The sequence below is a fragment of the Ornithorhynchus anatinus genome, chromosome X3 (genome assembly GCF_004115215.2).
Source record: "Ornithorhynchus anatinus isolate Pmale09 chromosome X3, mOrnAna1.pri.v4, whole genome shotgun sequence".
NCBI lineage: Eukaryota > Metazoa > Chordata > Mammalia > Monotremata > Ornithorhynchidae > Ornithorhynchus > Ornithorhynchus anatinus.
The window spans coordinates 17,283,058-17,307,472 of NC_041751.1; the positions used below are offsets into that span (position 1 = coordinate 17,283,058).

The 24,415-nt window shown below is 52.3% G+C and overlaps 1 protein-coding gene across 2 annotated transcripts in view; it reads left to right on the plus strand.

Annotated features, from left to right (window-relative positions):
• The first annotated feature begins 15,096 nt into the window (after positions 1–15,096).
• Positions 15,097–24,415, plus strand: part of LOC100078953 (cadherin-6-like) — a 59,703-nt gene continuing 50,384 nt past the window's right edge. The window contains exon 1 of one of the 2 annotated variants that reach the window (XM_039910644.1): positions 15,097–15,171. The gene's annotated coding sequence lies outside the window, so the exon portion shown is untranslated. Of the gene's footprint in view, positions 15,172–17,484; positions 17,577–24,415 lie in introns of those variants that run through there. The other variant, XM_029053991.2, reaches the window with a different exon arrangement.

Consider the following 24,415-nt stretch of genomic DNA (forward strand, 5'->3'; position numbering starts at 1 on the left):
GGGTCAGCGGGGAACTCTCAAAACTCTCTTTTCCTCCGTTATGTATGATGCTTGGAGTCGCCTCTCACCAGCTCGCTGCCTGAGGCTAGTGCTAGAGCAAAGTTCACTTAAAACAGGAACAAAGGAAGCAAAGAAGGCTGGCCCAGAGGGCTGCTCACAGGCACACGCAGGCACACACACACCCTCCCCACCCTTTCTTTCCCCCCTTTCTCAGTCCCTCTCAAGCTTGACCTCTGAACTGTGAAATTGCTCCTGCTTCCCAAGTCCCAACTCCCAATTTCATAAGCCTGAAAAGCAAGGGCAGAGACTTGAAGAGCACAGGACTGGGAGTCAAGGGACCTGGGTGCTGATCCCCAGCTCCACCACTTGCCTGTTGTGTGATTTCTGGCAAGTCATTTAACTTCTCTGGGCCTCAGCTTCCTCGTCTGTTAAATCAATTATATTTGTTAAGCACCATATACCGAGTATTGTTCTAAGTATTGGGTTGATGCAAGATTATCAGTTTGGACACAGTTCCTGCCCACACAAGGCTCACAGTCTAGGTAGGAGGGAGGAAGACTTTAATACCCATTATACAGCTGAGATAACTGAGGCACAGAGAAGCTAACTGACTTGCTCACTTGAGGCAGTGTGGCCTAGTGGAAATAGCATGGGGCTGGGAACCAGAGGACCTGGGTTCTAATCCCTGCTCTGCCACTTGCCTGCTCCTGGAGAGATCACTTTGCTTCTCTGTCCCTCAATTTCCTCAACCATAAAGCGGCAATTAAATACCTGTTCTTCCTATTTAGATTGTGAGCCTCAAGCGAGACAAATCATTCAATCAATACATCAATGGTGTTCATTGAGTACTTACTATGTGCAGAGCACTGTACTAAGCCCTTCAGAGAGTGCAATACAACTGAATTAGCAGACATGTAACCCTGCCCATAACGAGCTTACAGACTTGAGTGACCATGTCTGGCCTAATTAACTTAGACCTGCCCCAACATCCCAACATTTAGAACCGTGCTTGACATATTGTAAGAGCTAAACAAGTACCATTAAAAAATAAAAAAATGTCAGACTAGGTATGGGGACTCATCCTTTCCTCTACACCTTGCCAGCCTTTCAACCTTAGGCCCCAGTCACCAAGACGGTGCCTGAGCACATCAACCCGTAGATGAGCAAAAACAAAAAAATGATGAACAGGAATAGCTGTGCCTCCTACCCTCTTTGGGCTTCAATTCCCTCATCTGTAAAATAGGGTTTGGGGACTGTGAGCCTCATGTGGGATGGGGACCGTGTCCAATACGATTTGTTAGTATCCAACCTAGTAGTTGGTACAGTGCCCGGCACATAGTAAGCGCTTAACACAAGCCACCATCGTTATCATCATTACCGGTGGCCGCTGGCCTTCCCGATCTGAGCTGAAGTAATCCACCTACCTCTCTGCGTGAGAATTCCTCCCCTTCAGAGATTTAGTAGAGAAAGAGACCAGGCTCCCCCAAGCCCTCAGCCAATACTTGTCTCTTTCTGTCTTATTTCTCTTCCATGAATGTTTCCTGGGAAGATTCTTTCTTCTGTTTCCTCCCCGTTCCCAGGGAACAGCTGGCAGTACCCAGCTGCCGGTCTATTTTTAGACAAGAGGTCACTTTGAGGGGACTCACCCCTTTCCCGGCCAGTGGCATCAGAGAAAACAGTTGCGGAACGAATGCCCTCCAAACCTTTGTCTCCATTCCCCAGCTCCATTTAAGCTCTCTGATTTCTCTCTCCCTTTCCCCCTCCTCTCACCTCCTCCCTCTACCATCTCTTCCTTCTCCCTCTATCCACTTCCTAGAATCACTCCACGAGCTACGTGACCCAGAGCTTGACTAAGTCCAGGCTGACAGCGGCAGGAAGCCGAATCCTAACGACAGATGAGGCAACTCAAAGGTGTCAACATCGTATTTCATTGGTGGTAGGAAGGAACGCTGCCAAAGAATGTTCCCAACTTTCCCAGATCTTTTGCTCCTTAAGAAAGCTCCTTGAGGAAATTTTAGAATGAGCCAGAGGGTCCCTGGAATTATCAATTTTATTTATCGATCATCTACTGGGAGCAGAATACTGAACTAAGCACTTGGGAGAGTACTAGACACCATCCCTACCCTCAAGGAGTTAAACTATCTCATGGAGAAGGCATATGCTTTAAGAAATTACAGATCGGTGGAAGCAACGGAGTTCATACTTACTCATTTGTCATATCTATTCACACGGAGTCGTGATACCTACCCCTCTAGACTGTAGGTTCATCGTGGGCAGGGGATGTGTCTACCGGCTCTTTCGTACTCTCCCAAGCTCTTAGCACAGTACTCTGTGCACAGTAAGTGCTCAGTAAATGCCACTGATTGATTGATTCATGCTATTAGTAGTCACCTTTTTGTACTTCCTCCTGTTCCCACCACTTGCACGTAAATAGCATCTGGCAGACTGCAAGCGCTTTGAGGCGGGGGCAACCTCTATTATTTCTATTATACTCTCCCAAGCACTTAGCAAAGTGTTCTGTGCCTAACAGGAGCTTGGAGACAGAATTCCACAAAAAGAATGGCTCTCTGGTTTCAAGACGGCGCTGCCGACAGTGAGAATGTCTCGGGACCGTGAGGGTCACGCTGAGCGTCTCTTGCACGCCTGAACGCTGCACCCACGAAACTACACTTGGGCAGAGATTAGGGGACCATTTCTCATTCTATTCTATTCGACGGCATGGCCTATTGGAAGGAGCACAGAGGTGGGAGTCGGAGGTCCCGGATTCTAATCCCTACTCTGCCGCTTGCCTGCTGAGACATCGGGAGAGTCACCTCACTTCTCTGGACCTCAGTTCCCTCATCAGCAAAATGGAGATTCAATACTCGTTTTCCCTCCAACTTTAACTGTGAGCGCCATATGTGATTTGATGGTCTTTTATCTGTCCCAGTGCTTAGTACAATGCCTAGTACAGAATAAGCACTTAACAAATACCACAATTATTATGAAAACCTAATAATTCAGACTCTGAACCTGTCTAGGATTAGTTGTTACGAATCCTGTCCCTTCCTTAAAAGATAATTCCGGAAGCCAGCCTATAATTAGAGAAAAGTAGCATCTGTAGGAGAAGAGCCGCTTTGCCGATGAGATTCACCTCACCGCTGGGCCACCTGAGACTATGTTCGTCAAAGCCCTTATCCTATCTAGCCTTGATTACTGTATCAGCCCCCTTGCTGACCTCCCTGCCTCCTATCTCTCCCACTCCAATCCATACTTCACTCTGCAGCTCAGATCATTTTTCTATAAAAATGCTCCGTCCATTTTCCCCACTCCTCAAGAACTTCCAGTGGTTATCCATCCATCTCTGCATCAGACAGGAAGTCCTTACTATCGTATTTAAGCACTCAATCACCTTGCCCCCTTCTACCTCATCTCGCTACTCTCCTACACCAACCCAGCCCATACACTTGGCTCTTCTAATGCCAACCTTCTCACTGTACCTCCGTCTCGTCTATCGTGTTACCGATCTCTCTCGAGGCACAGTGAGAAGGTGGGCGTTAGAGGAGCAAAATACGCGGGCTGGGTTGTAGTAGGGGAGTAGCGAGGTGAAAGACACACTATGGTGGTCTGGCCTGGACAGCCGTTCCCAGTGAGAGGAGCCGGATCGTTAACGGTCACTGGGTTGGGACGACCTTTAGCCCCCGCCCAAGGAAACTACATTCAAACTGCTCACCTCGTGGGGACAGACCATCCATCACAGCCGCTCCTCTCCAGTCTCCCGTGTCAACCTCCCGCTGAACAAACGCACGGGGAGTGCTGAGCCGGTCAGACGTTCCCTTCTAAATCTACCATATAGTCCTGCTGTGGGTCACTGGAAGACTTTCAAACGCGAGGGACACCAAGATGACATTTGGTGGGTCTCACACGCAAACACAAATTAATCATCTCTGAATAACGCGGTGACTAGTGGGACTCGGAAGGGGGTATAGATTTTGGCTTGCAAGCCTGGGAGAACTTCGCTGGTTGAGCACAGATGAATCACCTCCATGTCTCCATTTTACACATGAGGTAACTGAAGCCCAGAGAAGTCAAGCGACTTGTCCCAGGTCACACAACAGACAAATGGGGGAGTCAGGATAAGAACCCAGGTCCTTCTGATTCCCAAGCTTGTTCTCTTTCCACGAAGGCATGCTTCAGAGAAAGCTAACTGGTATCAGAAATCACACCGGTTGCCAGTGAACACATTTCTCACACAAACCTCGACTTCAAACTAAGAGATGACGCCAAGCTGGACTGGGTTTTCTGGACCTGTCTAAATGAAGACCGGATTGCTCCCTAGGGAAAACCAATATCCTACTCAAGTTAAAGGTGAAAGATCACTAGAGTCATCGAGATCAGGGTGAAAAGGCTGAGGAAGAATAACAACTTTTCTTCATTTTCTCAGCCCGTCTTAACTCAGCTGTCTCACTATAGTGGTTCTCTTTACTGGTTGTTTCTGTCCTTGGTTCCGTATTGCTCTGGACCCTGCCAGCTGGGTCACTAAATGGAAAGTGAACAGTTAGTACAGTGCTTTGCCCATAGCAAGTGCTTAATAAATACAATTGACTGACTGAAAGAATGAAAGTGCCCCTCATATTTGTGCTGGGATAAGATATGGCTGGTGGTGAACCTATTTTGCAGGCACGTGGCAACTCTGTGATGCACGTGTCCTTTGCAGGACCAAACCTTGCTTCTTTTTCAACTTCTGCTTTACGATCTTCCCAGACTTCTGCCCCAAGTATCCCCATCTTAGCATCAGTGCTAATTCAACACTTGTGTGCAGAGCACTGTACTGAGCACTACGGCACTACACAACATGCCTACAATGTGCAGGGTACTTATTGGACTGAGCAGCTGCTGCGTGCACAGCACTGCACTGAGCGCCAACTGTGAGTAGGGCACTCTCCAGCATGCCTGCGGTGTGCGGGGTACTGGACCGACCACCTGTTTGCAGAGCACTGTACTGGATGCCAACTATGTGTAGGACATTATACAGCGTGCCTAACTGTGTGCAGGGTACTGGACTGAGCAACCGCAATATGCAGAGCACTGTAGTGAGCCCCTATTATGTTCACAGTACGATAAAGACTAGAGAGCAGTAGGGAGAGAGCAAGGAGAAAGAGCAGAGAAAGGAGAGAGGAGCGGGTGTAGGAAGGAAGGGAGGAAGGGACATAAAGAGAGAGAAGAGGATAAAGAGAGAGTAACAGAGGGTGGAAGATGGAAGGGAGAGAAAGAGGGAGAGAAAGAGGATGGGGTAGAAGACACCTACGAGCGCACGCACACATACACACAAACACCTACACACCCCCTCTCCCCCCCACGCCCCCGCCTTTCCAATATTGCAATATAGACAACAACCAACCCAAGACGGTAGTTTTGTACAGCAGTAATGTCACCTAGCTAAACCAGAAACAGATTCCAGACCGGAATAAGAATGTGGGAAGCGGCATGGCCTAGTGGATAGAGCACAGGCCTGGGAGTCAGAAGGAGCTGAGTTCTAATCCTGGCATCTCCACGTGCCTACTGTGTGACCTTGGAGAAGTCACTCAACTTCTCCTTGCCTCGGTTCCCTCATCTGTAAAATAGGGATTAAGACTGTGAGTCCCTTGTGGGACACGGGTTGTGTCCACCCTGATTAGCTCGCATCTACCCCAGGGCTTAGTGCAGTGCCACATACATAGTACGTGCTAAACAAATACCATTAAAAAAATTACATAGTCTACTGCATTAAGCTAGTGGAGGCATGAGCTTCCTTGGAACTGGGGTTTGGGGATCAGGAGGATAGAAGAAAAGGACAGAGAGGTAAAACAGGGAAAGAGGGCTGCAAAGATTCTCCCATTCATGATTTTCTTTGGCCAGACTCTCTTCTATGTACAGTTCTCTGCACAGAGTAAGCAGTTAGTGACTGTACTCTCCCAAGTGCTGGGCACACAGTGAGTACTCAATGAATACAAGTGATTGATTGATTCCTGGGAAAATGGGCAGACTGATACAGAACAAGTGGCAGAGATTTGCGATACTGCATCCAATCAGGGCAGATATCCATTAACTCAGTCACAATGACAATTAGCCATTCACCAAGGGCAGATTTTTGTCAAGGCCAGAAGAGTTTTGATTTACCGATTCTGTTCTCAGTGTAACTACCTCCGGCTGAGTGCGAGTATGCTGGAAATTAAGTCTGTGGACTGATAAACTAGGGTGGGGAAGTGGGGGAGGGATTCTGCAAGATTTTCTGGTGTCACTGGGTTCTAGCTGCTCAGATGCAAGACAATCAGGTTGGACACAACCCCTGTCTCACCTGGAACTCACAGTCTTAATCCCCATTTTACCATTGAGGAAACTGACGCAAGAAGAAGTGACGTGCCTGCCCAAGGTCGCCCAGCAGGCAAGTGGCGGAGCAGGGATCAGAACCCGGATCCTGTGACTCCCAGGCCCATGCCCTATCCACTAGACCACACTGTGTGTGTGTGTGTGTGTGTGTGTGTGTGTGCGCGCGCGTGTGCCCCTCGACTGCACAGGAGCAGGTTGGGAAGTAGTAAATAAACAGGCACTGCCGTAGGAACCATGACCGGGATGGGGGAGGAGGACAGAGCTGGTGACAAGTCTGTCCCCAGTTTTAATTTATTCCCAAACAAATCTTCCTGACTGACTCTGACCACACCCGAGTACCTTCCCCACCCCCACCTCCCGCTTACCCCTTCTTACCTCACCTCTGGTCTCTCCTTCTACATCCCAGCCAGGCACGCTCCACTCCTCTGGCATTAACCTTCTCACTGTGCCTCGTCCTCGCCTGTCCCGCCGTCGACCCCTGGCCCGTGTCCTACCTCTGGCCTGGAACGCCCTCCCTCCTCAAATCCACCAAACTAGGCCACTTCCCTCCTTCGAAGCCCTACTGAAAGTTCACCTCCTCCAGGAGGCCTTCCCAGACTAAATCCCCCTTTTCCTCTGCTCCCCCTTCTTCCCCGTCGCTCCAACTCGCTCCATTTCCTCTACCTGCCTCCCCACCCCACGGGACTTGTGAATATATGTACATATAATTTTAATTCTATTTATTTTTATTAATGATGTGTATATATCTATAATTCTATGTATTTATAATGATGCTACTGATGCCTGTTTACTTGTTTTGATGTCTGTCTCCCCCACTTCTAGACTGTGACCCCCACTGTGGGCAGAGATTGTCTCTATTTGTTGCTGAATTGTATTTCCCAAGCACTTAGTACAGTGCTGTGCACACAGTAAGCGCTCAGTAAGTTCGATTGAATGAATGAATGAGTGAATAAGTCATTTATAGTATATGATTTAAAGATATAATCACCACAGGGGTGAAACCTGTAGAATTTGGGCCTGTTACTTCTCCACTGTGGGAGAGAACACCTGCGGTATTTTAGCTAAAAGCTCGTCACTTCTCCTGTTTGACAAAACGTATGCGGCGTTTCCACTCACCAGGACTTAGATGATTTCATATATTTCACTCCTACTGACCCGAACACACGCTGTCGCTTGGACCCTCGGACAGAGTCTCGGCACACTGGGAGGGGAAAGTCTCGGTAAATTACCAAGGCTCTTCTCCTTCCTCGGCCCGTGACCCGGCCACCTGACCACGGCCCGTTGGCTTAACAGAGCACTCTGTTAAAGGAAAACCTACCTCCTCCTCTGGCTGGAATTCCGTTGCCCTCTCACCCCTTCCTTTCTTTCCTCCCCATTTCTGTCCCCAAGCACGCAAGTGTTATTGCTTCATAAGTGAAACAGAAACTGGCCTGGTGGCAAGAACGCAGAACGAGGAGTCGAGAGACCTGGGTTCTAGTCCTGCCTCTGTTCTTCTGTGAACTTGGACAAGTCAACTTGGCCTCAGTTTCCTCACCTGTGAAATGGGGAGAGCAGATCTACTCTCCCTCCCTCCCTCTTTGACTACGGGTCCCGGGTGGGACAGGGCCCGCTTATGATCTTATTTACCCCAGCACTCAGCATGGTGCTAGGGGAAAAAGTGTTCATAAAAGTCATAATTATCATTACCCTTATTATCCACTGATTGATTAACCAAGGATGTGTTGATTTCTCTTTAGCTGATTCACTGGCTTCGGGCTGTGTCTTATTAAGAATCGGAGAAGCAGCATGACCTAATGGAAAGAGCAAGGGCCTGAAAGTCAGAAGAGCTGGGTTCTAATCCCAGGTCTGCCACTTGTCTGCTGTGTGACCTTGAGCAAGTCACTTCAGCGGGTCTCCGTTCCCTCACCTGTAAAATGGGGATTGTGTGACCGTGAGTGCCTCACGGGAGAGGGACAGTGTCCAACCTGATGATTTTGCATCTACCCCAGCGGATAGTATGGGGCCTGGCACACAGAAAGTGCTTAAACGAATACCATTAAAAAAATAACAAAAAAACAACCACAGCAGAACTGCGAAGATATTGTTTATGGAGATCACAAACACCCATCCTGGCCAGAGAAGAGCAACCCTCACTAATCTCTTGCTCAGTTTCCAGCTCGGTGAGGACTGCTGTGTGAGCTTGGTCGAGTCACTCAACTTTTCTGGTAATTAATAATGTTGGTATCTGTGAAGCGCTTACTACGTGCCGAGCACTGTTCTAAGCGCTGGGGGAGATACAGGGTAATCAGGTTGTCCCACGTGAGGCTCACAGTTCATCCCCATTTTACAGATGAGGTAAGTGAGGCACAGAAAAGTGAAGTGACTTGCCCAGAGTCACACAGCTGACAGGTGGCAGAGCCGAGATTCGAACTCATGACCTCTGACTCCCAAGCCCGTCCTCTTTCCACTGAGCCACGGTAATTGCTTACTATATGTCAGGCCATGTACTAAGCGCTGAAGAAGATACAGGATCAATCAGGTTTGGACACAGTCCATGTCCCACATAGGGCTCACAGCTTTAATTCCTGATTTTCAGGTGAGTTAACTGAGGCACAGAGAAGTTACATGACTTACCCAAGGTCACACAACAGACGAGTGGCGGAGCAGGGATTAGAACCCAGGTCCTCTGACTCCCAGGCTGGCTCTCTTTCCGCCAGGCCACGCCGCTTAGTTTCCTCAGCTGCGAAACGGAAATGAAATCCCACTCTCTCCTACTTAAACTGTGAGCCCCAGGAGGGACAGGGACTGTGTCTGCCCTGAATATCTTGCACCTAACCCAGTGCTTAGTGCAGTATTTGGCACATAGTAAGTCCTTAACAAGTACCATTAAAAAAAAAAGCCAACCTCCCTGGTTTCCCCTCCAAACATTGTCCCCAAGCCCCGAGACAGGTCATCCGAGCGCAGCGACGAAAAGCCCGATCCTGGCCGGACATTCGGCCACCCTAAGGGATTGTGAGTGAGTGACGGTGACAGCCATGGGTCCCGGGACCCGGGATGGTGACGGAAACCGAGCTGTTGGGGGGCAGCTGGCGGGGTTTGGGAGGGATTGCAGAACCTGCAAGGCCCAGATTCTGGCAGCGTCATGCTGGCAGCTAATCCCCGGGGTGGCGTGCGCTAGACTCCACTGGCACAAGGAAGCAGAAAACGGAGGCAACCGCACAGATCGTGCTCCTGCGCGTGCACGCACACACACACGCACACACGCAGAATCTTCTGTTTGCCTGAATTATGTGGACTGTTTGGACAGATATGGATTTTTCCCCTTGAATTACTGAGTAACTGCCCTTTTTCGTCTAGGGAGACCACGCTGAAGAGAATTCATTCCCTACACCATCACCATTAACGTAGACAACATTTCTTGAGCGCTTACTGTGTGCAGACCACTGAATTGGGTGCCTATTATAGATACCGTGCTGCAGTGGGCACCTACTCTATGGGAAGCACTGTACTGAGTTCCTCCTGGGTGCCTACTAAAAATCGGCATTGCCTAGTGGAAAGAGGATTGATTGACCTGAGAGTCAGAGGACCTGGGTTCTAAACCTGGCCCTGCCACTTGCCTGCTCTGCGCCCTTGAACAAGCCACTTTCGCTTCCCTATGCCTGAGTTTCCTAATCTGTAAAATGGGGACTCAATACCTGTTGTCCCTCCCTCTAAGCTTGTGAGTCCCAAGTGGGTCAGGGACTGTGTCCAACCTGATCGTCTTAATATATATATACATATATATATAATGTATATATACTTATTTATTTACATATCTATACATATATATCTTACTGCATCTCGTCTATCTGGCCATATCTCTTCTATCTCACCACCACCCCCTCGCCCTCATCCCGTCTCTCTGTCCAGGAACGCCCTCCCTCTTCATACCCAACAGACGGTCAACTTCCCCACTTTCAAAGCCTTCTTAAAAGCCCATCTCCTCCAAGAAGCCTTCCCCAACTAAGCCCTCATTTTCTCTTCTCCCACTCCCTTCTGCATCGCTCTCGCACTAGGAGTTACACCCTTCCGTCACCCTTCCCTCAGCCCTCAGCACTTACGTACATGACTGTAATTTATTGTTGTTAACGTCCATCTCCCCCTCGAGGCTGAAGCTCCTTGTGGACAGGGAATGTGTCTAGCACCTGGCACTCTCCCAAGTGCTTAGCAAAATGCTCTGTAGACAGTGAGTGCTCAATAAATATGATTATCTTGCATTTTTATGGAGTTCGGTACAGTGCTTGGCACCTAGTAAGTGCTTAACAAATACCTCAATTATTATTTTCAGAGGTTTTTGCCCTGTTCAATTTCCCGTGACCACCAATCCCACGTCACCAGTCCACGTCTGCCCCGTTCTGCCAGCCGGGGTCATTTTAGTGAAGGGACGTGGAGATCGAAGGGATTATTGGGCCAGTTCTAGCTACCCAACCATGTTGGTCTCAATCCCCCGCAGATTTCAGCGTGACTCGGTGGAAAGAGCCCGGGCTTGGGAGTCAGAGGTCATGGGTTCGAATCCCGGCTCTGCCACTTGTCAGCTGCGCGACCGTGGGCAAGTCACTTCGCTTCTCTGTGCCTCAGTTGCCTCATCTGTAAAATGGGGATGAAGACTGTGAGCCTCACGTGGGACAACCTGATTACCCTGTATCTACCCCACCGCTCTGCCCACAGTAAGCGCTTAACAAATACCAACAGGATTATCATTATTATTATTTCCTAGAAGAGCTGGGGCAGGTGCAGCCCAAGCGGTCCAGATAACGGTCACCTCCCTCATCTCAAACTCTGCCCTCTCAGTCGGTGTTGGCACTGCAGGCAAAACGTCGAGCTGGGAGAATTCACAGGCTTCGACAGGCGTTTCAAACACCCCCGCATCTCGGTTGAAACCGAGGCGGCGATTATGCCGCGGGTGTCGGTGAGTCACGGAAAACGCTATAGAGAAACTGTAGTCTTCCAGAGAACGAGGTACTCCACTCTGCTCACTTGTCCAGTTGGCCGGGGGTGTGTGTGGGGAGGGGGAGCCGGGCGGTAGGGAGGGGAGAATTCGGAGGCCACCGCGCCACCGGCTTGCGTGTTTTACACAGATGGGCCGGCCTCGATAACAGACACATTTTTACTCTTTCCCGGGCTGGCTCGGAGGTTTCAGTTACTGGTTCAAAAAAATGAATGGAGCCTTTCATACAGGAACCAGGAGAGGAGCGGTCGGGGAGAGCAAACTTAAAACTCAACGGAACTTTAACCGCAAATGAATCTCCAAAGGCCGGCGGTGGTTTCCACCCGCGACTGTTTTCCCAAGTCCCCCCTCGTGGCCACACACAAAGCTGCAACTCCTAAATTGAGGAACTTCAAAGAAAGAACACGGGTTGGTGATGTATTAAAAAAAATACATATTTGCTTTCACCTAAAGGATGACTGTCAGGAGTTGAGGCTAATTGTCCGAGGATTCTCTTTGGCTAATTGGGAGAAAGCACCGTTTCAAAATCGATGCCCGCTGCTCCGTTCACGATTCATCGGTTGCCTTTCTGTGGAGTGTCGCTGAGTGCGGAAACTTTTCTAAGCGCCCCATCGATCCTCTGAGCTTCTGCTCGGAGGATTCAAAACGGGAATGACGAGGAGATAACTGTGGTCTAGAAGAGATCAGCGGTCACAAGCTCCAGTCCCGGCTCTGCCCCTGGCCTCCTGCGTGTTCTCGGGCGAGTCGCTTAACCTCTCCGGGCCTCAGTCTCCTCATCTAAGGAAGGGGCGCTTTTCTCAAAGGTTGGGAGTCCCGGGTGGAGAGATGCGGGGCCCGATCGGTGGGCCCGGGACAGCGCGCTACATAGAGGGACGGTGGAGTCCCCCATCAAGAATGAGAGATAGCCAGGGTGTCGAGACCCGAGACCGGAGAATCTTCACGGGGGGATCGATCGGAACGCTCACGGTTGGGGCAGCACCGTTAGCATTCTCTCACCCCTACCGGGGGCGTTCCCAGTGGGACAGGTAACGCAACGAGCAAATGTGCAGGAGGGGTGCAGAATACCGTGAAATGCCCATGAACCCTTTTTCCATGCAGGATCCAGTTTTCTTCTTAATGGCATCTGTTAAGCTCTCATTATGCGTCGGCACTGATCTAAGTGTATCGAGTTGTTATCAGGTTGCATACAGTCACTGTCCCCCGTGGGGCTCATAGCCTAAATAAGAGGGAGTAGGATTTACTCTCCATTTTAGAGTTGAGGAAACCGAGGCACAGAGAAGTTAAGCGACTTGCCCAAGATCACACAACAATTAATTAGCAGAGCCGGGATTAGAAGCCAGGTCAGCCTGGGAGTCAGAAGGTCATGGGTTCTAGTCCAGGCGCCACCACTCGTCTGGGTGTGACCTTGGGCAAAGCACTTCACTTCTCAGTGCCTCAGTTACTTCATCTGTGAAATAGGGATTAAGATTGGGAGTCCCACTTGGGGCAGGGACTATGTCCAACCTGATCACCTTATATCTACCCCAGCGCTTAGAGTACCGCTTGGCACAGAGTACGCACTTAATGAATACTTTTAAAAAAGAAAGGTCTTCTGACTCCCAGGCCTATGCTCTAGCCATTAGGCAAAACTGCTTCTCGGTGGCCACGATGCTTCTCCATTGCCTTAAGTGATTACAGCTCAGGGAGGGATACTAGTAGCCCCATGGCCCAGCAGGGGTTGCCTTGGTAGCCCTCCCTCCCCGCCCACGTTAGCCAGCTATTCTTCATGATTCTGCACCCCGGAGGCATCCACTAAATACTCCTGATATAAAGCGTTCATTATGGGAGGAGTTCCAGAGGACCGGAATTTCGCTCGGAAACCCTGCCCGCACAATTAGTCTCGCTTCCCCCTCCCCCAAAGGGAAGATATTACGCTGATATGATCTGTCAACAACTTATACGGAATGACAAACTGGTGTGTGTGTGTGTTTTAAATAATTCTCCTTCTTGAAACTTGTGGGCAGGGAAGGCATCTGTAGTGTACTTTCCCAACCGCTTAATACAGTGCTCTGCGCACAATAAGCACTCAGTAAATGCCTTTGGTTGACTGTCTTCAATGGTACTTATCGAGCGCTTACTTTTGTAACGTCTTTCATTCAAGGAGCTCAATAAACCTGGTGGGTTTTAATTAAGCTTGCTAGAACTTTGATTCTGCCAACACTAGCAAGCTGAACCGTTTGATAGATAGGTGTGCTACTCACCTGGTGGACTCCAAGTTTCCCCCTCTAACCCCTGTTCGGGGCCATCGTGACCCCCTCCCCGCCCCGCATCATCCCGATCATGGCAGTCGCTCTCCTTCTCAGAGACGGCTGCAGATCGGTGAGGACGAGGGGCTCCTTGTCCCCCTCCAAACTATAAACTCCCTGTGGGAGGGGAACGGGCCTACCAATTTCTACTTAGACTCTGAGCCCCGAGTGGGACGGGGACTGTGGCCACCCTGATTAACCTGTACCTACCCCAGCGCTTAGAACACCGCTCGGCGCAGAGTAGACGCTCAACAGATACCTTAAAAAACTCCGTTGCATCGTACGCCCCCAAACGCTTGGGCCCGGCACGTAGTGAAGCGCCTAACTTAACTGGGGGAAGCAGCGTGGCTCAGTGGAAAGAGCCCGGGCTCGGGAGTCGGAGGTCACGGGCTCGACTCCCGGCCCGGCCACTTGTCGGCCGCGTGACCGTGGGCGAGTCACTTGGCTTCTCTGCGCCTCACTTCCCTCATCTGTAAAATGGGGATTAACCGTGAGCCTCACGTGGCACAACCCGATTACCCTGTATCTACCCCAGCGCTTAGAACGGTGCTCTGCACATAGCTAGCGCTCGACAGATACCAACATCCTCATTATTATTAACGGATACCGTCATGATCATCACGGTACGTCGGACGCTACTGTCGGCGGTCGACAGATACCACCGGGTGACGGATGTAGTTCGGACGGGCAGAACGTCCCTTCTGTCCTCTCGGTTATCCGGGTACGGGACGGAACGGTTTCGGGCTCGCTTTATTTCCAGGATGGATAGAAAAGACAAACGCGCCGTCGGAATCCGTGACGGATTTAGAGATTAGGTTTCTTTGACGCCGAAGGGCAAGCGGGAAGTCTCTTGGGGGCAAATAGGTTTCCTTGCCCGCCGCCGGGCAGGGTGAGGCCGGTCCTTGGGCGCGGCGGGCCCGGGCCGGGGAGGGGGGTCCTGCGATGCCCTCCATCCCCTCTCCTCGCCCCCCACACCTCCCGGGGGTCCTGGGATGGCCTCCATCCCCTCCCCTCGCCCCCCCCCCCCCCCGGAAGATCGGCCAGGGGTCCTTTTGGCTTCGGCCTTCCCAGTTCGGGATGCCAGGCAAGGAGGGGAGGGAGGGGGCGACCAGGGAGGGCAGGGAGGGAGGGGAGGGAGGGAAGGGAGGGGAGAGAAAGGGAGGGGAAGGGAGGGGAGGGGAGGAGAGGGGAGGAGAGGGGGCTGTTCCCAAAGTCCTCCTCTCCTCGCATCCTCCCGCACCGTTCACTTGCAAATGAGCGTGGGTCCCGAGGAGCGGGGCTTCACCTTCTCCCCCAGCGGAGCCCGGCCCGGCCCGGCCCGGCCCGGCGGGCAGGACCGGAGCGGACGGAGCGGGGCGGGGCAGGGCAGGGCAGGGCAGGGCAGGGCAGGGCAGGGCAGGGAGCCGCCGTGGGCCGCAGAGCGGGCGGGAGGGATGGTGATGGTGATGGTGGCGGCGGCGGCGGCGGCGGCGGCGGGGCGGGGCGGGGCTCCGGACGCGCGGCGCTGAGCGGAGGGTGACCGACCGACCGACCGGCCGGCCCGGGGGGATCCAAGGACCGCCGGCGGAGCTGGTAAGGCCATTCCTATTCCGGCGCCCACCCGGCCCGGCCAACTTAGCGGGCCGAGCGGGCGGGCCGGCGGGGCCGGGGGGAAACTTGGGGGAGCGGAGGGCCGGGCGGTCCCGCCGGGCGGAGCCGGCCCCTGGCCGGGGGGCTCCGTGGGGTCCGGGCAGGGCCAGCGGGCCGCCGCCGTGCCGAGGTGCGAGTTGCGGCCGGGCCGGGGGGCGGCCGCGGGAGGAAGGGAAGCCCCCGCCCCCCGTCCCCGCCGCGCTGTCGGGGCCGGGGAGCGGAGCGGGGCAGACGCGGGGTCCCGGCCTGCGGGCTTGGGGTCGGGGGAGGGCGTGGGGGGGGGGGGCTTGGGTCAGGCACGGGGCACGGCCGGCGGCGGGCACCGAGCGGGTGCACCCCGGCCCGCCAGGACCCCGCGGGCTGCAGCCCCGAGGGCCAGTGGCCGGCGGGCGGGCGGGCGCGGGAGGGACGGGGAGGGAGAGAGGAGGAGGAGGAGGTTTAAGAGAGGGATGGAGGGGTGGGGGGGGGGGCGGGGCCGGCGCCCCCCGGACCCCCAAATCGCGGCCGACGGGTGGCCGGGGCGGGTCCCGCCCCTCGGGCACAGCTGGACGGCCCGGGGCCGCCCGGGTTGCCGTAGAGGTCAGGGGATGCGGGGAGAGACGAGCGTTGTCACTGCTGCATTAAAATCCATATTTTATGGGGAGTCGTTTAATGCGGCTCTCCGCGCGGGCCGGGAGCCGCTGCCCAGGCCACCGGGAGGTGCCGGGGGGCCGCGGGGGGCAGGGATCGTCTCTCTCCGGCGCCGTGCTGCACTTTCCCGGCGCTTAGCACAGCGCTCTGCGCCCCGTAAGCCGAGGTCCGCGGGGTGGGGGTGGGGGGCGGTCCGGACGGGCTTCTCGGCGGGGCTCCCCATCCTGCGGGATTCGTGCAGTGCGGGCCTAAAGTTGGGGGGGGAGGGTCGGGAGGTGGGGGGGGGGGTCCCTCCCGGAGCCCCGTGCCCGCTTTCCACGGGTCTGGGGCGCCGACTGCGGGGGGGAGGTGGCCGGGGGGAGTGGGGCTGGGCACGGCGGCTGTGCGGGACGGATCCCGCGCGGAGCCCTCCTCCGACCGACCGGCCGCCGCCCGGCTCCTTTCGAACCTGTGAAATGGGCGCACGCTTCCTGAGAAGCGCTCCGTGCTCCTGGCCCGAGCCGGCACATTTCCCTAATCCGGGCCCGACCGAGCGAGACGGGGGCCTGGAGCCAGTCCTTAAGGGGGGGGGGGGGGAGGCTGGAGCCGGCCCTCGCTGGGGTTCCCGGAGCCGTGGCGGTGGCCCCACAGGGAGAGGCCAGCATTTGGAGCTCGCCATCGCAACTTTGGCCAGTTCAAGCGGCAGGTGCAGTAGCCCCCGCATGGTCCGGCTTCGAAGCTGCCTTTGCTGGACAGCCCCGACGTCCCTCGGAGAGAGTGGGACGGGGACGTGGGGGGGGGGGGGGACGACTGAGGGGTGATGGAGAGGACCGAGGGAGAGACAAAGTTGGGGTCTCGGTCACCGTCGGAGGTCCGGTCGGGACCACCGACTTTACGACTCGTTCCAGGGCCCCGGGGGACCTCTGGGGAGGGGGCAGGGGGAGTCGCAGACCCGAGGGAGCAAAACCAACAACAGCCACCGGTTTTTGTTTTTTTTGGGGGGGGGGGTAAGGAAGATTGCCGCCGTTCCACGCGCGACAAACGTCCCGCAACTCTGCAGGCGCCCAGAAAATCCTCCCCGCAATGGGGGGTCACGATGCAGTTCCACAGAGAGTAGCTTCTCAAACGATGTCACCTTACTACTAGTCTGGAGTCTCCCGACCAAAATGTGCCACCTTCCTATTTACTTCCTCTCTGCCTCGAAAAGGAAAACCTGCTCGGGGGACCGTGGGCAGGGGATGGATCCGAACCCCCGGAGGGGGCCTCGGTAGACCCGGGGCCGTCTGGCGCCTCCGTGCCGAGCATCTCCAATTTGTGCACCCCCCAACACACACACACACTCCGGGACCCTCGTCTTGGCGGGATATTCGTGCTTTCCCCCCCCCCCCTCGGGAAGACTTATTGGCTGAAAGGGCCCTCTAGCGGGTTCCAGCCCTCCCTTTTCTCTCGGTGTCAGAGCCGGGAGCGGGGATTTTCTGGCCTGAGGACTCTCTGCCGCCTACTGGGAAGAAGGTGCCCTTTATCCGAGGCCTCTGGAGATCAAACTGCCCTTAGAACTCTGACACCCCCCCCCCCCCCACCCCCGGGTCGTTCCCCCTTCCCACACCTCCCTCTTCCTTCTCCTGGAGCTCCCTCTTCCCTGTAGCTTTCCAGAATCCCCAGCTTGGTCCCAAGCGTGAACCCCCGAACGACTGGCTGGCAGAGGGTCCGTGCCGAGGTCTGCCGGACGCAGCCACAAGGTGGGAGACCTTTTCTCTTTTTACATTTTCTGCCTCACGCCTCGACTTTGACCACCACAGAAACTTCCCCCTTAACTCAGAGATTCCCAAACAGAGAGTCGGGCCAACTTATTCGATTGTCAGTCGATCGCGTTTACCGTGCGCTCACTCTGTGCGTGGCACTGTACTACGGGTGCGGGAGAGTACGATATAGCAGAGTAGGGAGACACGGTCCCCTCCCACACGGGTAACGAACCCCAGAGCTTCCGTTAGACCTTCTCGAGTGCTTAGTACAGCACTTTGCCCTCAGAGGCAGCTCGGTACATTCTGAAATTCTTCCCCCTAATTACTCCGACAGGCTTATCTACAGGCCCCGGCCCCGTGGGCCGATTTCTCAGAGATAGGGGTGACTCCCCAAGTTCGACTGCAAGGGGTGAGCACTTCGTACGGTGCTCTGCCCTCAGTGAGCATTCGACAAATACCGCCGATTGATTAAATACCACAAAAACTCCCCCAGAGGCAAAGAGAAATTCAGGGACCTTTATCTGCCCTGACCAGGACATCTCGGGCCATGCCTCGGCCCTGTCCCTTATGAATCCCGGAACCCTTTGCAGGAGGCTCTATCCCTTCAAAGTCTTCTTCTGGTGGTACGGATGAGCCGATGAGTTCAGGGAGTCGCTCTCTGGGTTCTCGTGGGTTCTAATCTGGGCTCCTCCACTTGCTTGCCACGTGACCTTGGGCAAGTCACTTCACTTTTCTGTGCCTCAGTTATCTCATCTGTAAAATGGGGATTGAGACCGTGAGCCCCACATGGGACAGGGACCGTGTCTGGCTGAATTTGCTTGTATCCACCCCGGCGCTTAGTACAGTGCCTGGCACATAGTGAGCGCATAATACCATCATCATCATCATCATCATCATCATCCGTGAGGGTTGTGATCGTGGGTAGGATTCCGACTTCCAATCTGGAAATGCGTTTGGAAGTTTGAAATGTGTTCTGGCGCAGACAGTGCCAGCCGAAGCTGGTTTTCTCGTGTCGGGGCTTAGTCGTGGCCTTGCGTCCTCTGGGGTCTGCGAGGACGGGCTTGGATTCGTGCGTGGATCGGGGAGAAGTGACTCGGGCTGAATTGCAGTTTGTAATCGTGTTTCAGCTTCACCGGTGCCAGCAGAGCCTAGCTCATGCACTCCACAAACAGGGAGCTCATCTGTCCCCTCAGAGATAAAAGCTGAAGAAATGCGGGGAAAATATAAGAATCGGGAGCGGCGTGTTGACAAGGGAGTCCCCAAAAGAAGAGGGGCAGAAAAAAACAATGGCCTGGATGACTGGCTTCAGCCCTGGTTAGGGTGCCGTTTAGACATTTGGGGACATTTAGAGCTGGGGATACTGTTTAGACACTATTTGGGACCCTGTTTAGGACACCATTGGCATTTCTTTAGATACCACTCATGCAAGCTGGCAAGGGACAAGGTGGAGTAGTCAAGAGGGGCCAGATTTCCTAGAAAATAGTTGTCAGTCAGGGGGATGATCAATTCATCAATAGTATCGATCGAGTGCCCCCTTGGTGTGAGCACCATATTATGCACTGAGGCAAGTATAATAGAGTAGAGGGTGAGGTTCCTGCCCTCCAGCAGCTTGCATATTCAATGTAGAAATGTAAGATCAGCCAACGGTATTTATTAACTATCTACTGTGGACGGTCTATTAAGCCCTTAAGAGAGCACCATAGAATTAGTAGAAATGAACTATGCCCACAAATCTACAATCTAGTGGGGGAAACAAACACAAAATGTGTAATGTGTAATTTGTGCAATGTGTAACTGGGAGGAAGAACTACTCAAATAATACAGTATGTAAGGCAAGGTGCACAGAAGTGCAATGGGAAGAATGCAGGGGAAAGTGGTGGGAACAAAAGTGCTAAGGGGAGTAGAAGAGTTGAGTCAGTCGTTTTTTGAGCACTGACTGTGTGCAGAGCACCATACTAGGCACTTGGGAGCATATAAGATAACAGACACATTCCCTGCCCACAAGGAGCTTACAGTCTAGAGGGGACACAGCCATTAATATAAATAAAATGGCAATGTACCTAAAATAAATGCTGAGGGGCTGGGAGGGGGATGAATAAAGGGAACAAGTCAGGGAAAAGCAGAAGGGAATGGAAAAAAAGGAAAAGAGGGTTTAAGGAAGGTCTCTTGAAGGAGATGTGCCTTCACTAAGGCTTTGAAGGTGGGGGAGAGTAATAATCATAATGATAATGACGGTATTTACTCTACTATGTGTGAAGCACTGTTCTAAGCGTTGGGGGGATCCAAGGTCATCAGGTTGTCCCACGAGGGGCTCACAGTCTTAATCCCCATTTTACAGATGAGGTAACTGAGGCCCAGAGAAATTAAGTGACTTGCCCAAAGTCACACAGCTGATAACTGGCAGAGCCGGGGATAGAATCCACAATCTCTGACTCCCAAGCCGGGCCTCTCTCGACTATACCACGCTGTTGGATATAAAGAGGGAGGGTATTCCAGGCCAGAAGCAGAACGTGGGAGAGAGACTGCCAGTGAGCTAGGCGAGATCAAGGTACAGTGAGTAGGTTGGCGTTAGAGTTGTGAAGTGTGTGGGGCTGGGTTGTAGTAGGAAAGCAGTGAGGTGAGGTAGGAGGGGGCAGGGTGGTTGCTTTAAAGCCGGCGGTAAGGCGTACTCACTCGCTGAATTGTATTTACTGAGAGCTTACTGTGTGCAGAGCACTGTACTAAGTACTTGGAAAGCACAATGCAACAATAAAGAGAGGCAATCCCTGCCCACAACGGGGTTGCAGTCTAGAGCGGGGGTAGACAAACAGTAAAACAAGTAAACAGGCATCAGTACTGATGCGGAGGTGGATGGGCAACCACTGGAGATTCTTGAGGAGTGGGGAAACCCGGACTGAATGTTTTTGTTAGAAAAATGATCCGGGCAACAGAGTGAAGTAAGGATCGGAGCGGGGAAAGACAGGGAAGGGAAGGAAAGTCAGCAAGGAGGCTTATCATTATTATTATTACTTGTAAGTACTTAATATGTGTCAAGCACTGTTTTAAGCGAGGGTAGATAAAAGTTAATCAGGTTGGACACGGTCCCTGTCCCGCAGAGGTGGTCAGGGTAGCCACAGTAACCCAGGGAATCTAGAATGGATTCAGGAGTGTCTACCCTGGCCCCCAGACAGCCCTTAATAATGAGTTGGTCCCTCCCTCTCCATTCATAGAGACGTTACACTCCGTCAATCAACGATGCTTATTGAGCACGTACTCCACTGTCCTCTCCCACACACTGAGTACAGTGCTCCACACACAGCAAGCACTCAGTTAATACCAATGATGGATTCCTATGGTTTATTTCCCTTTACCAACCCCCCGATTTCCTCCACAGTGTCTATTGCACGTTACTGTGTTGTCACGTTCTTCCTCGTTTCTCTCCCTAGCTTGGCGTGGCTCACTTTCCGAGTGAATCGGGTCCCCTTGCTGAGATTTAACAACAGGGCAGTTTAATTACTGCCAGGATGGGACCATTAAATGATTTGTCTTCTAAATGTGCCCTCTGGCCCCTGATCTTTCCCAAATGATGCGCAGATTTTTCCCTGAAGAGAACAGGTTCCGTTTCTATGTCCAGAAATGGTGCTGGATGGGAAGGATCTTTTGATTTCAGCTAAAATCTGTTCACTACCAGATTCTAATGCTTCCAACCATGTAAAGCAGCAGAGAAAGTAGTGGAGAAAACTTGGGCCTGGGGGCCAGAGGACCTAAATTCTAATCCCCGCTCCGCCACTTGCCTGCTGTGCGACCTTGAGCTGGTCACTTAAATCCTCTTGCCTCAGCTTCCACAATTGCAAAATGGGGATTTGATGCCCGCCTTTTTAGACCGTGAACCCATGTGCGACAGGGACTCCATTCGGTCTGATTAACATGTATCTATCCCAGTGCTTAGACCAATGCTTGACACCTAGTAAGCACTTAAATACCATAAAACCCACCCAGTTATCCCATATGCAAAACAAGTAGTGTTACATGTGTATCTTTATATTTCCAAATCGGCTCCTAATCAGGATTCTTGTGCCCATTTACCAAACTGGCCCAAGGATCAACCAGAAACCGCAAATGAAATTCAACTCAAATGAAATTCACGGGAAGCGGTGTGGCTAGTGGCTAGATACCGGACCTGAGAGTCAGAAGGACCTAGGTTGTAATTTTTGTTTGCTATATTGTACTCTCCCAAGTGCTTAGTACAGTGGTGTGCACACAGGAAGTGCTCAATAAATGCCACTGATAATGGGGATGGCTATTCTAAGCTCCTGGGAGGTACGAAATGACGAAGAGAGACATTCCCTGCCCACAAGGAGCTTGCAGTCTAACGGAGGAGACAAACATAAATGTGTTTGCTACTAGAGTGGTCAAAACAAATCATCTGAGCAGATCTGTATACTTGAGGGCCGAGAAGGGCGTGCTCAAGTTCCTTAGTGCTCGGCCTGCCGGATCATCTGACCGTGCAAAGCCAAAAGAGCTAAAACAGCTTGGGGCAGGGGGAGCTCTGCCCCAGATGTCAGGGCCTCACACTCCTCTCCCCGCCTCAGCCCCACCAGGCAGACAAGGAAACCCACTGGACAGACGCTAGAAGAGCGCAGGAAGGAGGGAAGAGCCATATTCTGCTACTTAATCGGCTTTCCCCGGGATGCAATGATATTTCTCTTTAACTGCCTCTAAAAGTCGCTTTTAAAAGGCATTTTCATTTCCCCTGTAGGATTATCAATTTGGTGAAGGCCCTTGGGAGAGGGGAGCCTGTTTATAAAAAAAGTCTTCCACAATCTTGCTTAAAAACCACTGCGACACCATGTCTGTGCCACTCAGGGTGTCCCTTGTCACTCCTCACACCCCTCCTCTTTCTCCCCACTCCAATCTCCTACTGGAGACACTTGCAACCTGCTTTCATGGTCTAGATGGTAATAGGTCTCAGGGTTAGCTCTCTGCCCAGAGCCCTGTCCCAAATTTCTGGGTATTCCAGGAATGCCCCCGGGACTTTGGCACGTCACAGCGGATGGCAGGTCGGGGCACAGGGCCGTGGAAGACCTCTCAACCCTGGGCCAGCCTTGGTCTTCACCATCTCAGTCAACAGGTGAATCCGTGTGATCGCAGGCATCCCAGGCCTGGGAAGGAACCACTAGGCCCCATTGCTTCTCATCTGTAAAATGGGGCTGAGAAGCAGATGGTATGAGGAGAAGCAGCATGGCGTAGTTGATAGAGCACGGTCCTGGGAGTCGGAAGGTCATGGGTTCTGATCCCAGCTCCACCACTTGTCTGCTGTGTGACCTTGGGGAAGTCACTTCTCTGTGCCTCAGTTACCTCTTCTGTAAAATGGGGATTGAGATTGGGAGCCTTATGTGGGACAGGGACTGCATCCAACCCAATTTGTTTGTAACCATCCCAGTGCTTAGTCCAATGCCTGGCACATGGTATACGCTTAACCATAATACCATAATTATTATTACTCTAGACTGGAAGCTCGTTGTGGGCAGGGAATGTATCCAGCTGTTATATTGTACTCTCCCGAGCATTTAGTACAGTGTTCTGCACACGGTAAGCACTCAATAAATATGATTGACTGACATACCTGTCCTTCCTACCCCTTAGAATGTGAGCCTCGTGAAGGATAGGGATTGTATCTGATCTGATTTCCTTGTATCTGTCTCAGCACTTAAAACAGTTCTTGGCACATGGTAAACACAGAGACTTTTATCATTATTATTATCACACTAAGCGCTCAGGAGAGTACAGTACAATAGAGTTGGTAGACATGATTCCTGCCCTCAAAGAGCTTGCAGTCTAGTCGTTTGGAGAGATAACATCGAATTAGTTTTGTCAGCTTCTCTAAATCCATTTTGAAATCAATCACTTTTGATAACAATTATAAAGGGGATGCCTAGGATGATCATTCCTCTAACACTGACAGTAACTTCAAAGCACCTAAAATCAAAAGAGTAAGAGTTACTTTTGTTTTCTGATCTGAAAGTGGATCTTCAAAGTGCAAGTAAAACACTCAATCCAATCCATCAATAGTGGATTGTGTTTCCTCTATGCAGAGCACTTGTACTGAGTGCTTGGGAGAGCTAATAGACATGATCCCTGCCCTTAAGGAGCTTACAATCTAGCAAGGGAGACAGCTACTAAAATAAATCACCGAAGGCGGTGGCGAGCAAGGGAGAATAAAGAATGGTTCAGCTGAAATGTCTAGAAACCCAAAAGTTTAGAGTCCGAAGAAAGAACTTCCTTAAATGTACTTTGAACTTCAGTCCCTGTGGCACAGCAGTTGTTGGCATTAATTGCTTCAACTAACAGATCTCCAAAGGCAAAGGAGCCTCCAATGGCTCCTTTTCCCCAGAGATTCCCTTTTTGCCCTTCAGTCCTCATTGGTTCCTGACTCTCTCTTGGTTTGGCCTCCAGACCTCTTCAGCCCAGAGGGAATTTCCCAGCATGTATATTACCAGCACGCAGCTGCAGAAGGACAATTAGAAGCATCTCATGTCCTGTAGCCAGACTTACTGTATGGGAACCTCTCAGTGTGTCAGCCCACAGCCCAGCCTGGAACCAGCAATTGCAGAGGCAAACAGATTTTTTTTTTTTTTTTTTAGCTTGTGGGTTTCTGGGTTGCTTTTTTATGTACTTGTTAAAGCACTTACTATGCACCAGGCATTGTACTGGGGCAGATACAAGGTAACCTGTTTGGAATCCCCATTTTACAGATGAGGGAAACTGAGGCAAGGAGAAGGTAGGTGATTTGCCCAAGGTCGCAGAGCCGGGATCAGAACCCAGATCCTCTGACTCCTGGGCCCGTGTTCTATCCA